The sequence below is a fragment of the Cupressus sempervirens genome, chromosome 2 (genome assembly GCF_028749045.1).
Source record: "Cupressus sempervirens isolate cs-2001-9-10 chromosome 2, ASM2874904v1, whole genome shotgun sequence".
Lineage (NCBI taxonomy): Eukaryota > Viridiplantae > Streptophyta > Pinopsida > Cupressales > Cupressaceae > Cupressus > Cupressus sempervirens.
Window position 1 is genome coordinate 334,498,716 of NC_143119.1, and position 13,398 is coordinate 334,512,113.

Here is a 13,398-nt window from a genome sequence, read left to right on the forward strand (position 1 = left end):
ATTCGGGCTCTCTCATTGTATTTTCACAACACATTTTCATTGTAAATACATTTTCCTTGTTTTTGCAATATGTTCTCTCTCAAGTTTGTTTAGGGTTTTTCCAAGCTCCACCTCTTCCTTCTTGGTTTCCCCCTTTGACAGGTAATTTGCATTCAGGTGATCTTGGTGAAATGTGGAGTTTCATTTTATCAACTCCTACATGGTATCAGAGACTCCCTGTTGCTTCTTGCTTGAAGGATTTTCAAAGCTGTGATTCAGAGACACAAACCCTAGTTTGTTTGAGCATTTTTCTTCAATCTAAGGGAAGAGCATTTTTTTGGAGCACTGTGGGCCCAAACAGACGTTGTCATTAGATTTGGAAGGCTATTTATTGTTAGGATTCATATAAAAAAATTTGATTTTGGTGACAGAGCTCCAGGAGGCAAAAAAATTGGTTGCAGGCCCTGTCATACAATTGTATGGATAATTTCATCAAAAAAAAATTTTAAAAAAAAAATTGGTCGCACCACCATGAGGTCGCCCATGCTCAACCCACAACCAGTTGCATCACCTACGCAGCACTTAGTCCCGGTCACAACCCCCACATCGCTCTCCCAGCGGCACCCGGCGCCCTTGTCTACTCTCCCTGTTTCTACCGTGGTGCCTCCTATTTGCTCCACCTCCAGGCCGCTCCTTCGGCATCCCCAGCCTTCACTCCTGCACAATCAGCGACCAATATGGAGACATTTGTACAATTAGCATCATTTTGCAGCTTCGAGGGGTGACATGGCATGGGTGCCACAATGGCACTTTGCCACGTGGGCCCAGCCACGTCACCCACCTACCATGTAGCATGCCATGTAGCATTTTTTTTGTTGCAACAACTACAAAACCATCAAATTTTTTCTAGCAATCTACTGACATAAGCATGACATCACCCTACATCAGCACCCCTGCCAAGCTCTCCAGGGTCATTTTGACCTACTTGCAGGTTTTTGGCTATATCTTGAGCATACAGAGGTATTTTTACAATTTGAAAGAAGCACCAAAAAGCTAGTTCCAAGACAGAGACATTGGTGCAAGTATTTTTAGGTTTTGATGTAGTTTAGTTGCTATTTTTGCAATTGAAGTCTGAAGTTCTATTTTTGACTCTGGCATGCATATCTTTTGCATCCCATGTCCATTTTTTGAAAACGTTATAATTTTGAAAAGTTGGTTTTGTCATCTTTTCAAAAATGTGGTCTTTTTCCTTAGATTTTACCCCATGCTCTTTATATCATTTTTTTAGCATTTTTTCTCTATGGTGGATATCTTGGGTGTTCCAGGTCCGAGGATCATTTTCTTGACATGGGATCTTTTGTTTTGGGTTGTACTATCTTTTGTATTAGCTTTTTTCCTTTTCTGATCATTGTAGACATCATTTGTAAGCACTTTTATATATATGCACTGAGATAAAGTGACACTCTTGCATTTTGGGTTCATGAACGTTGTTTTGAGATAGTTGTACTCACATTATCTTTTATAAAGCACCATGGGGGGATAGTTGTTTGTTGTTTTAGGCCTTCTTTTTATTTTCCCATGTAGCATCGATGTGACCATTTCTTTATAGGTGTTTGTACCTCTTCCCCTCTCTCGTCGTTCTTGGTTCTATCTAGAGGATTTTGGCCCACCTTCTCAGTTGCCTATCATCTCACCCCATCTGCATTAAGGGGGGGTTATTCTGTTATTCTAATGCATCTGTGGTTTGATGGTTCAATAGTGTGAGCTATGTATTTAGTGGTTGATCCTATATACAAGGTGATTGCAGTGGTTGGCTACCTATGCATTTCGATGAGATGGATCATCTACCATATAGACACGCTTAGTTCGTGCTTTCTTCTTCCATGGAGGTTCTTCAGATCAACAATATCTTTCTAATGGTAGAATTTGTGGCTTCTTCATGCTTCAGTGATGCTCTTCATGATCACTTCTTGTTCCTATTTTATGGGGAATTCCTCTAGTTGGAGGCTTCTTCAGTCCTTCACTAGGTTACCTCTTTTGGGGGGAGGGTTTTTCCCATGTGGTTTTCTCTCTTTCTTCATTTTTAGAGGTTGCATTTCTTTGCATTGTACATGGGTACCTAACATGGCCTTGTTGTCGGGACCCATTCTGCATTTCATCTTAGTTTTGTGAGCTTAAGGCATTCCCCTAAGTTGCACTTAAGAGATGTGTTGGAGTAAATAATTAATTATTAATTATTTATTCTATTTACTTAAGTTTACTTAGGTTAATGCATTTATTTAATATTTAGTAGCTAATAGTTGTAGTGATGAGTTGTTGACAACACGGGAGTTTGTTCCCTTCTAGCATGTTCCACCTTTTTGTGGATGCTTAGTTGTCAACCTTATCTTCTACCACTTTCCAGCTTGTTCTACAAGCTTCCATGAGGCTTTTATATTCAGGCTTTCTCATTGTATTTTCTCAACACATTTTCATTGTAAATACAGTTTCCTTGTTTTTGCAATATGTTCTCTCTCAAGTCTGTTTAGGGTTTTTCCAAGCTCCACCTCTTCCTTCTTGGTTTCCCCCTTCGACAAGTTATTTGCATGTAGGTGATCTTGGCAAGCTATGAAGTTGGATTTTATCAACTCCTACAATTCTAGTTTCTAGGGTGAATGTTAACAAGCCCTTTAAACTTAATCTTTCTCTTTTTAAAGACTAGGATACTATGGGTGCTCTTAAGCAAGTCATTTTTACTTATAAGCTGGTTAGTGGTGATGTTCAACCAAGAGAAATGTGGGAAAGATTAGTTGATGTTTGGCAATACATTTTCCAAATTATTGGTAAAAAAAGCTATGGATTTAAATGTTGAAGAAACTAGGGCACAAACTAATCTTAACCTAATAGAGAAAGATCTTGATATCAAAATTCAAGGTTTGGAGTTAGAAGTTGATTTGATTAAGACTAAACACTCCTTAAGGAAGATCCAAGGTCAGAGAGCTAGATCCAAGTTGAATTAGAATCTAGAAGGAGATGAAGGGTCTAAATACTTCTTCAATATTATCAAGGCAAAGAATAAAAGGGAATTCATTGAACACATTCACTTTAATGGTGGAAAATCTTCGGACCCAGAGTTAATGCAGTCAGCTTTCTGTGAGTATTATTCTCAACTTTTTTCATCTAAGATGTCTGATGCTAACTATGAGGCATTTGCCCAATGCCTTCAACCAATACTTAGAAAAGTGTTAGAAGAATATAGTAATAGACTAAACAATCCTATTACTTTGGAAGAAGTTAAATGGGCTACTAACTCTTTAGGCAATGACAAATTACCATGATGTGATGTTCTTCCTATTGAGATCTACAAAACTAATATAGATTGGATTTCCAGTGATTTGTTGGCACTCTATGAAGAGTCATTCAGTAGAGGATCCCTAGGGAAAAGCATCAATAAAGGCATGATCAAATTGATCTTAGAGAATGGTGACAAAGATGAAATAAAAAATTGGAGGCCAATGACGTTATTGAACATCTCTTATAAGATCATTTCAAAATTGTTGGCTAAAAGAATTGAGAATTTTCTCAATAGGTTTATCTTAGTTACACAAACAAGTTACATTAAGGGTAGGTATATATTGGAAAATTTAATAACTAGTTGGAAAGCAATGCATTGGGCTAAGAAGAGCAAGCATAATGTGGCTATGATATAACTTGATTTTGAAAAAGCCTACAATAGAATTGAATGGCCTTTTGTTATTGGGATGTTGCAAGCTTTTGGATTTCCTGAGTATTTTTGAAGATGGATAAAGGTGTTGTTTAAGGATTCTTCCACTGTCATAGATGTGAATGGAAATCTTACCATCCCTATTCCTCTTAGGAGATCAATTAGACAAGGTTGTTACATTGCCCCTTCCCTATTTGTGATTGTTGTTAATGCTCTATTTTATGTGGTTAGAGCTCTCTCCCTTGGTCCTCCTATTAAAGGTCTCCTCCTTCCTAATAATGATACTCTACTAAATTCTCAATTTGTTGATGACATTGCTTTGTTCTTGGAACTTGAGGAGATGAATTTTTGTAACACCTTGGATAGACTTGAATTCTTTTGTTTAGCCTTAGGTGCCAAAATTGCTCCTCATAAATCCTCAATTCTAGGTTGGTCTAAATCTCCTTCTAATTTTTTTCAGTTGATCTCTTGGCAATGGAAAGGCCCTAATGACATTGTCAAATACCTTGGTATCCCTTTTGTTTTTAATCCTTCTACTAAAGCTATGTGGGAATGGGTCTTTGATAAAATTCAAAAGAAACATGTTAAATGGCAGACTCATTATCTCTCTTTGGCAGGAAGGGTACAAGTTGTTCAGAAAGTTGTCATCTCATAATATTTACTTTGCTTCTACTTGGTTAATGACTAATCAACAAATGGATAAAATTGAGAAAATTTTGAGAGACTTTTTATGGTCTGATGGGATGGGAAACAAAAAAAGACACTGTGTAAATTGGCAATGGTGTTGTAAACCCAAGCATTATGGTGGACTGGGTTTGAAGGACCTAAAAAATTATGTTATTGCTCTTGCTTTTCAGTGGATTCTTAAAGCCATATATGTTAATGAACCTTGGAAAGTCCTAATCAGAAATAATATTCAATGTTCTATCATCTCCAAAGGTAAAAGTTGGATGAACATTCCATTCTATGATTTACTATTAGGTGACTTTAAGATCAAGGTCTTTGGTTCTAATGATTTTGCTACCCTTTGGAAGGCATGGACCCATTCAAGAATACTCTTACTAGTTAGAGTTGTTGTTGGTTCTTCCCCATCTTATGTTGTCATAGATAGATCAATTTGGTGGGGGTTGTACCTAAATGGAAAACCTTTGGCACTTACACAAAGTTGATCAGCAAAAGATCAGAATGTGTTGGGAGTGACTTTAATCAGTGACTTAATGATTGATAATCGGATGGGTACCTGTGATGAAATTAGAACTAGATATGGTATCACACAGACTTGGAAGAAAACATATACATTAATTTGCAAGGCACTTGGTACATGTAACTTCTCCAAGGTATTGACTCTGACAGTTTTCCAAACAACTATTGTGGAAGGATTGAACAATGCTTAATGAAGTAATAGTAAGATAGTTATATAATATGCTTGTGTCTGATCCTGAAATCTTTCAAAGAGTGATCCAAGGGATGGGGATTGTGTTCTCCTTTTTCTGAATGGTCTTTCTTTTTTCAGTACTTGTGGCAGTCCAAAGTGGAACCCAAAAAAGTATGTATTAAGTGGCTTCTATTGCTCAAAAAACTTGCCTTAGGATCTAATTTGGAGTCTTTAGGTCTCACCCTTGGTCATTGCAAATTTTGTGATATAATTGAGTCTTTTGAACATGTTTTCTTTCAGTGTGATTTTGCTATTATGATATGGTCAATTTTTTTGGGCAATCCTATTGTATGGAATTCAAAACCAGGTCTTTCTTGGAGTCAAATTTTAGTTGGATATGTTGAAGATTTTGACTCTAAGCTTAACTCTTTTTGGTTTGTTCTTACATGTGAGATTGTATGGTTCCTTTGGAAAGCGAGAAATGAAGAGACCTTTTAGCAAAAGGATAGAGGACTTACTAAGTTTACTTGTAAACTCACAAATTTTTCCACTATGGCTCAAGTGTCACTTTCTCTGGAAATCTCTATGGTTCAATTTATGACACTAGTTAGGAATGGAATGCTACTTATTCATAAAGACGAGGTCATGGCATTCAAGTACGTTGATGAATTCAACGATATAATGGACCCGAATGACATTTAACAAATTGAAAGAATGATGGAGAATCTGCACATTTCCACTAGTACCCAGTAGCATATTCCAAATGTTTCTATTGGTGAAGAGGTTCAAGTGACTAATGATTTTGTTCTAGCAGGATGGAATGATGAATTGTTCGATACAAATTTCTTGCAAGCATTAGATTCTAATGATGGATGGGGCCCAAATATAAATCAATAGCATGTTTAATTTTGATAATCATCACTATGTAAAACTTTTTGATATATAGTGTAAATCTTATACTATTTTGTTATTTTTTCAAGTGAGACAAATGGGTTGACTACCCTGTAAGTCAAGTTTAGTGGTGATCTGGTAGTTTTAAAAGTAGGATACTCCGATAGCTTGCTTCTCTTTTATGTTGAACAATTCATGATGAACCTGTTCTAATCATTTTTTTATACTATTCTAATCGAATTATTGATGAATGAAGCTAATGCATGTAGCTACAAGTCTACTACACATAGTAGTGGAATTCATTGTGTATCACAAGAATTGCACAACAATGGAGGTAAAATTCATGAAGGAAGTTTCATAATTTTATGGTCAGTGCATGGAAAATGTTGAAAAACTACTTTGAGTAACAAATGAAAATTGAAAATCACAATATAATTACATGAATTAACAAATAAAAAACCACTCTTAAAAGAAAAGGCTATACCCTTGTGGGTGGCCTAGATTGAATGATTTTGGGTTCTTCCATCTAAGCTATATGCTCAATATTTACCTTCAAATTTTACTCTTTCTTCATCGTTCTTCTAAATTTTTGCATCAATTTTTAGTTTCATCTATGTTCCTTCCATTTCTCTACATGTAGCTTAATTTACTATAGTTGTTCAAGGGTTTCCCTAGTTAACATATCTTATGTCATTGTGCATGGTTATCATCTTGTGGTTGTTGTATCTATTGGTTTTATGTTTCAGATTTGATAAAGTTAATTTGCGTTGTTTAAAGTGCATAATTGATTCACCCTCCCCACCCCCGCTCTCAGTTATATTGGTGGACTTTACTTTCTAACATATTAAACTTTGAACATGAGAAATAATTATGAATCATTATGTGTAAAATTAGTATGTCATTCATAACAATTGAGAAGGATCTTGCTAAATTTATTGCTTGTGAAATGGTATATCAAGATTAAGTTTTGAAAATTTACTATATAATAGATATTTATTGTAGAATAAAAGAAAAACATTAATGTTGATTGTGCGAAGAAGTGGTCAACACTCATCCCTAGATTAATGATGACATGTGTCCTCACATGTTCTATAGACTAAATATTTTTGTGGGATGGGGTTTTATTAAACATTTGAAATAATCATAAATTAAAAAGAAAATTAGAACATTGTGTAATGAGTATTAAACTCTAAACACGGGAAATAATTATGAATTATTATGAATAAAATTGGTGTACATTTCAAATTGAGAAGGATTTTGCTAAATTTATTGCACCTAACATTTCATATTAAGATCAAGTTTAGAAAAATTTATATATGACTATATATTTGATAAAGAGTAAAAGAAAAATATTAATTGTTGATTGTAAGGAGTGATCAACAATCATATTAGTTAAATTCTAGACACATGAGAGGTATTTAGATGATATTTCCAATGGTAATGATCACATTGCATCCGTACAAGCAACATTTAAGCATGTTACATTGAGGTTGCAAATATAGGCCAACAACTTACAAAGTAGGCATGTAGTAGAAATTTGCCATAAAGAAATTTGTCAATTGCTTAGTCATGATAAAATGTATAAAATTAAGAACAATAAACATTGATCACCTCTTTTACACTAATTAAATCTTTAGTTTAATAAATGAACTACTTAAATTAAGAGGACACTTAGTTTATCACATTTAACCCATTTAAATTTAGTTAAACTTTTTTTAGACACAATCAAGGATGCATATCTAGTGGAAATTCAATTGATCAAATTCATTACATTTAATAAGATAATTTTTTAAAATTACAATAATAGAATTTTAACATTTCATTATACCACACATTTTTAAGATAAATTTGTCCAAAAATGTAATAAAATAGAATAAATTAAATTCTTACAATGTACTAAGATTTCTTTACCACTAATTTATTTCAAGTAGAATAATTAAATTCTTATGTTGAACCTTTTGTCACTGAGGTTTGCACCCACGTCCAAAGTTTTTACCTAAGGACAACCTTGTGAAACATGGAAACAACCTCCAAGCTGTGGGACTTGAACTGTGAGGTTGAGTGTCCAGAGAAGGCCAGCTTCCTTTACTATCAGGGTGCACCTAACTACTCTTGGAGAGGAAAAGGGAGAAGGAATGCATAGAAGCAGATCTACCTATTCTAATCTAAGGGGGTGATGCACCAAAATAGAGTGTTCAAATCAATCTCTGCCCATACATGCACTATTGAACCATTATGACACCAAAAGATATACACATCCAGACTTGTTTTAATCTAACAACCACATGCAAATCAGAAAACCTAGATGAATGACACAAGGAAAGAGAAGATTCACTTATATACCATTCATAGGCCAAAAGAGATACAGTCATGCAAGATTGCAGATCTCTACAATACACCAATGAGAGGCAAAGAGTTCTTGCAATTTACATCAATGGCCGAAGGAGATAAGGCAGAATGCCATACAGTTCAGAGGCAAAGGGAATTTACACTGAAGTTGTAGAGCAATATCAGAGAAGTCAAAGAAGAGTCGACCAAAACAAAATCTACAAAAATTGCCTTTATAGTTCAAACATAACTAAAAAGTCCTCTAACTGAAGTTACTCCACAATCACTGCCATTAAGTCCTACAGAGAATAAACATGGAGATCTAAAGAAAATCTGATCTGAGCACAAATCCAGATGCAATGATATCTGACCTTTGTTGGAACAGGGCCTTGAGAAGATAGAAATGGCGCCATTAAATTGTCTGACCAAGTAGATAGATCACCTGGGGTGGTGGATTTTTCACCTAGGATTAGCATTCATTCGAGGGCGGTTGGAATTCATCACAAGGATCAGATCGCGCGGGAAAACTTGATCTCCTTCAAATCTAGCTCATCAGTAAGCAAAAACAGCAAGTCAACTGAATCCTGCTATCAGGATGAGCCACGTGGACCAGTGACCTGATTTCATTTTGCCATCCCACAAAGTCTTCCCAAGTTTGACCACGTCTTCCTTACTAAATGTGCCACCTCCTCAAAACCCTGACCGCGATGTCTCATAACCGTGAACCTTTCCGTTAATACCCATAGCCGTAATGTATCTCCACGGGCCCACAAAGACACATGTCCCTCAGGCGCTTCCCTGCATTGCTTAACTTCTTTGTAACTTCATAATACGGGAAAGCCCTGATCGTTGATCTCTGTGAGATCAATGATCGTGAAAGATCTCCATATTACTGCACTTGCTCTTCAAAATTTCGGGCCCACAAAATACTCGGCATCTAACCTGGAATCCAACTGGTATCACCCTGGCATACAACTAGCACCACCTTGGCAACCCATACAAGAAATAGGTCCCACAGAGACACGTGGCAGTAAGGCACTTGCCCACATTCCTTAACATCCCTACATCTCCATAATGAGGGAAAGCACCAACCCTCGATCTGTTTGCATCGAACGGTGGATCCTGTTACTCAATAGAATATCGCCTTTTCAAACCCACGTGTTCTGACAAGTGCCACAACAGAATTATTTATCTCTCCTGAGAAGAGCAGGCCCATGACATCACACCGTGCCACGCGTCGCAAGGGCGCACACCTGCATTGTTTAATTTCCTTGCATCTTGTTAATGTGGGGAAGCGCCAGCCCTTGATCCTCTTTAAATCTATAGTGATCATAAATTTTGCAGGACTGCATACCTAGTCAGCTGGACGAGCCAATGAAATGCCTTCGTTGTACTCTGACTAGCCTGACAACTACCACCAAGGACGAGCTGTCATCACCTTCTAAGAAAGGCGGGCCCATGACGTCACACCAACCACGCGTCACAAGGGTGCATACCCACATTGTTTAATTTCCTCGCAACTCCTTATTGCAGGCATGCGCCAGCCGTTGATCCTTGAAGATCTAACAGTGGAAGGTATAACTGGGAACATGTGACATCGTGGGACAGGTGTCACCAGGGCGCTTTCCCCCATTACTTAATCTTCTTGCAACTTCATATTGCGGGCAAGCGCCAGCCCTCGATCAGCTTGCATCGGACGATGGATCTTGCTTTGGGAAGAATGGATGCATGATGTCATTATCAGCTACGTGTCACGGAGGGGCTTGCCCGCATTGTCAGAAAGTCTAACAGAAGGCAATATGCGGGAATGCGGGCACCAATCAAACTGCCAGCTCACTAGCCACCTTGTCCACCCTGTCTGCGACGGCTTAAAGAAGAAGGACCCACCTGCCACTCGGCCGAAAGCGCTTCCCCGCATTGTCAAGAAATCTTACAGAACTCAGAATGCAGGAATGTGGGCACCAATAGAATCGCCAGCTCACTGACCCTCCTTTTTGCGGCCCACACAAAACGTAAGGACCCACCGATCCACGTGTCGCAAAGGGGCTTCCCCGCATTATGTAAAGGTCGTTTGTTTTGAACATGCAGGAAAGCACCCCTCATAGATCACCAGAGATCTGACAGCACGGAAAGTTGCAGGCTTTCGGAAGGAAATAATGTAAGGTTTTAAATGCTTTATTTTTTTGACATTTCCAGGGCATTTAAATAATATAAAAGATGGAAAGACCGTTGGGTGGGCCTACATTCAAAATTTGAATCTTGGCGAGGGGGGGGGGCGCAAAAAATGGATAATAGAACCTTGAAAATTTTTATGACACTTTGGTCATTTTAGTGTCTTATAATTTATGTTTTAAAAAAATTATTGTTTGTCAATTTTTAAATTTATGAATAATGAATACACTATTCTAAATTTAAATAGTTTATCAATATAATTTGTACATATATATATATATATATATATATATATATACATATGTGTGTGTGTGTGTGTGTGTGTGTGTGTGTGTGTGTGTGTGTATGTATATATATGTGTATGTATATATATATATAATAAAATTGTTATTTTAAAACATGTATTATTACATATATTTGAAACTATTAATTTTTAAATAAAAATTGTAATTTAAATGTCTTTTTAAACATCTATATTTGTAATAATCTAATTTAGAAAAACAAAATATTTCATTTTATTCAAGATTGGGATATAAACCATAGAGTTATAAAAATAAATAATATTAAAAATGGAGAGCTTTGTTTTACTGTGTTCTTTCATTTTTCATTATAATTTACATCATTTGTTTCAAATTGATTGAAGCGTGCTCTTATTAATGTATCTAGTGTATCTAAACCTAGCTTTGTCCTTTTGATATTTTATTTTTAAGATCTTGTGCCATAACTTCATCATATAAAAATTTGTATTACAAAAGACTCTACATACATCTTTCATTTTGAAATTTTTACACCTATAGTTGGGTGTAAGGGTCTTTGAAGGTCTTTTTGAGGCACCTACTAAAACCAATAACCAATATAGGAATCATTGCACGTAAAACATTATTCAATACAATCATTCAAAATTTAGATAAAATAATGATATTGCTATCAGGATTTAACTGTGTAGTTTTTAAGTCAACTCATTGACTCATATTTCACAATTTGTGATTCAACACTAATCCATCTCTCATGAGAATAAATGGAACACTCCGCACTCATTTGATTAAGGTAATGCCAAGTGTTCTATTTATTCTCATGGGAAATGGATTTGTGTTGAATCACTGCTCATAAAATATGGGTCAATGAGTTTGACTCAAAAACTACACATTAAATCCTGTTAACAACATCAAAATTTAAATTTATGTGAAAATTATCTCCTACATAATAGATGAAATAGTTCAGAATATATTTATATAATCATGAAGTTACCTTAAGATTGAAGCTCATGCAAATTGTATTGACAAAAAATGAAAGTTCTTGACGATGAATTTTTAATAGAAAGAACGTAAAATTAGAAAATTAGTTAAAATTCGTAACACCTCAAAAAATCTCAAATTTATACGGAGGAGATAATTTCCACAGCAAGTCAAATTGTGATGTGAATATCAAGATTTAACTGTGTGATTTTGAGTCAAACTCATTGACCCATGCTTCATGAGTAGTGATTCAACATGAGGTCCCGGTGCTTCACCCCTGTGAGCATCACCTAGATCCAATGAGCGCTAAGTGTTCCATTTATTCTCATGAGAGATGGATTCATGTTGAATCACTACTCATGAAGCATGGGTCAATGAGTTTGACTCAAAATCACATGGTTAAATCTTGATATTCCCATCACAATCTCAAATTTAGTGAAGCAAATTTTAAAATTCCTATATTTTTATTAGGAAAAAAATAATCAAATTAACTATGTACACTTCTAAATCAATAATAATATAAAATTAATATCATAAAAGTTTTTGTTTGGTGTATAAAAAGAATACAAAATCACAAAAATGTCAAATTAATAAGTTTCTAAGAATTCTAAATTTATATAAATGTCAACAAATTTCTAAAGTCACATGTTTTATATGAAACTATTTTTTAATATTAATCATATGTTTTATACAAAACTATTTTTTTAAATAATATTAATGTATATCAATAAAATAGAAAGATAATATTATATTTTAAAAGATTCTAAATCAATATTAATATATATCAATAAAATATATATATTAATTTACTTGTATTTTATTTTGACTGTTTATTAATAAATTTAAATGTCAAAGGTCAAATAATAATATTATATATATATATATATATATATATATATATATATATATATATATATATCATCATAACATAATGTTTATTCCTATAACTTACTCATGAAACTTGGATCAAATAAGTTTGACTCAAAAAAATACACATATGAATCATAATTACAATGTAATGAGTGGTATTTAAAGTTACAAAATTCTAGCCTCGAAGACCTTTCCAAATAAAAGAGAAATTGGGAAGGTCCATTATTCTTAGGCCCTTGGTCTACTGGTAAACTTGAATGACTTCAGAAATTACACCCCCACAAATTTGGCACAATGAATACCCCTCAATTCTTTAATCTTAGCCAATGAGATTCCAGCCTCTTGTCTTGTGTTCCGTATTGGCTAAAACTACTTTGTTAAGTCCTTGTTGGGCTGGTATGTTCCCCCTGCTGGGATGCTGCGCTTTTATGGTCTGAACCTCCATCCAAAAAATGTTATAACAATCCCAGAAACAAACATACAAAAACCTTACAAATATCGAATAATCCCCAAAACAATACACAAGCCCTCGAAATCTGATAATACCTGAAAAGTAATAAAGAACAAGAACCCTATTAATTTTAAGCATTTAGCTTTAAACTAGACTACCTCACATCAGCGACACAAAAGCCAGCAACTTAAAAGACCCTATTCAAATGCAAAACAATCTACAAGAGAAACAATGTTTTAACAATATCTCATCATATTTGCGTCGCCAGTTACTGATCGTGAAAAGATGCAGGTTTCCACAGTATTATTGTGCTTGAAAAACCCAAAAGTTCATCTAGGCAGAGCACGAAGTCTACTGCAGCATGTAATGTGTTTTGCCTTTCAAGTGTACTTTT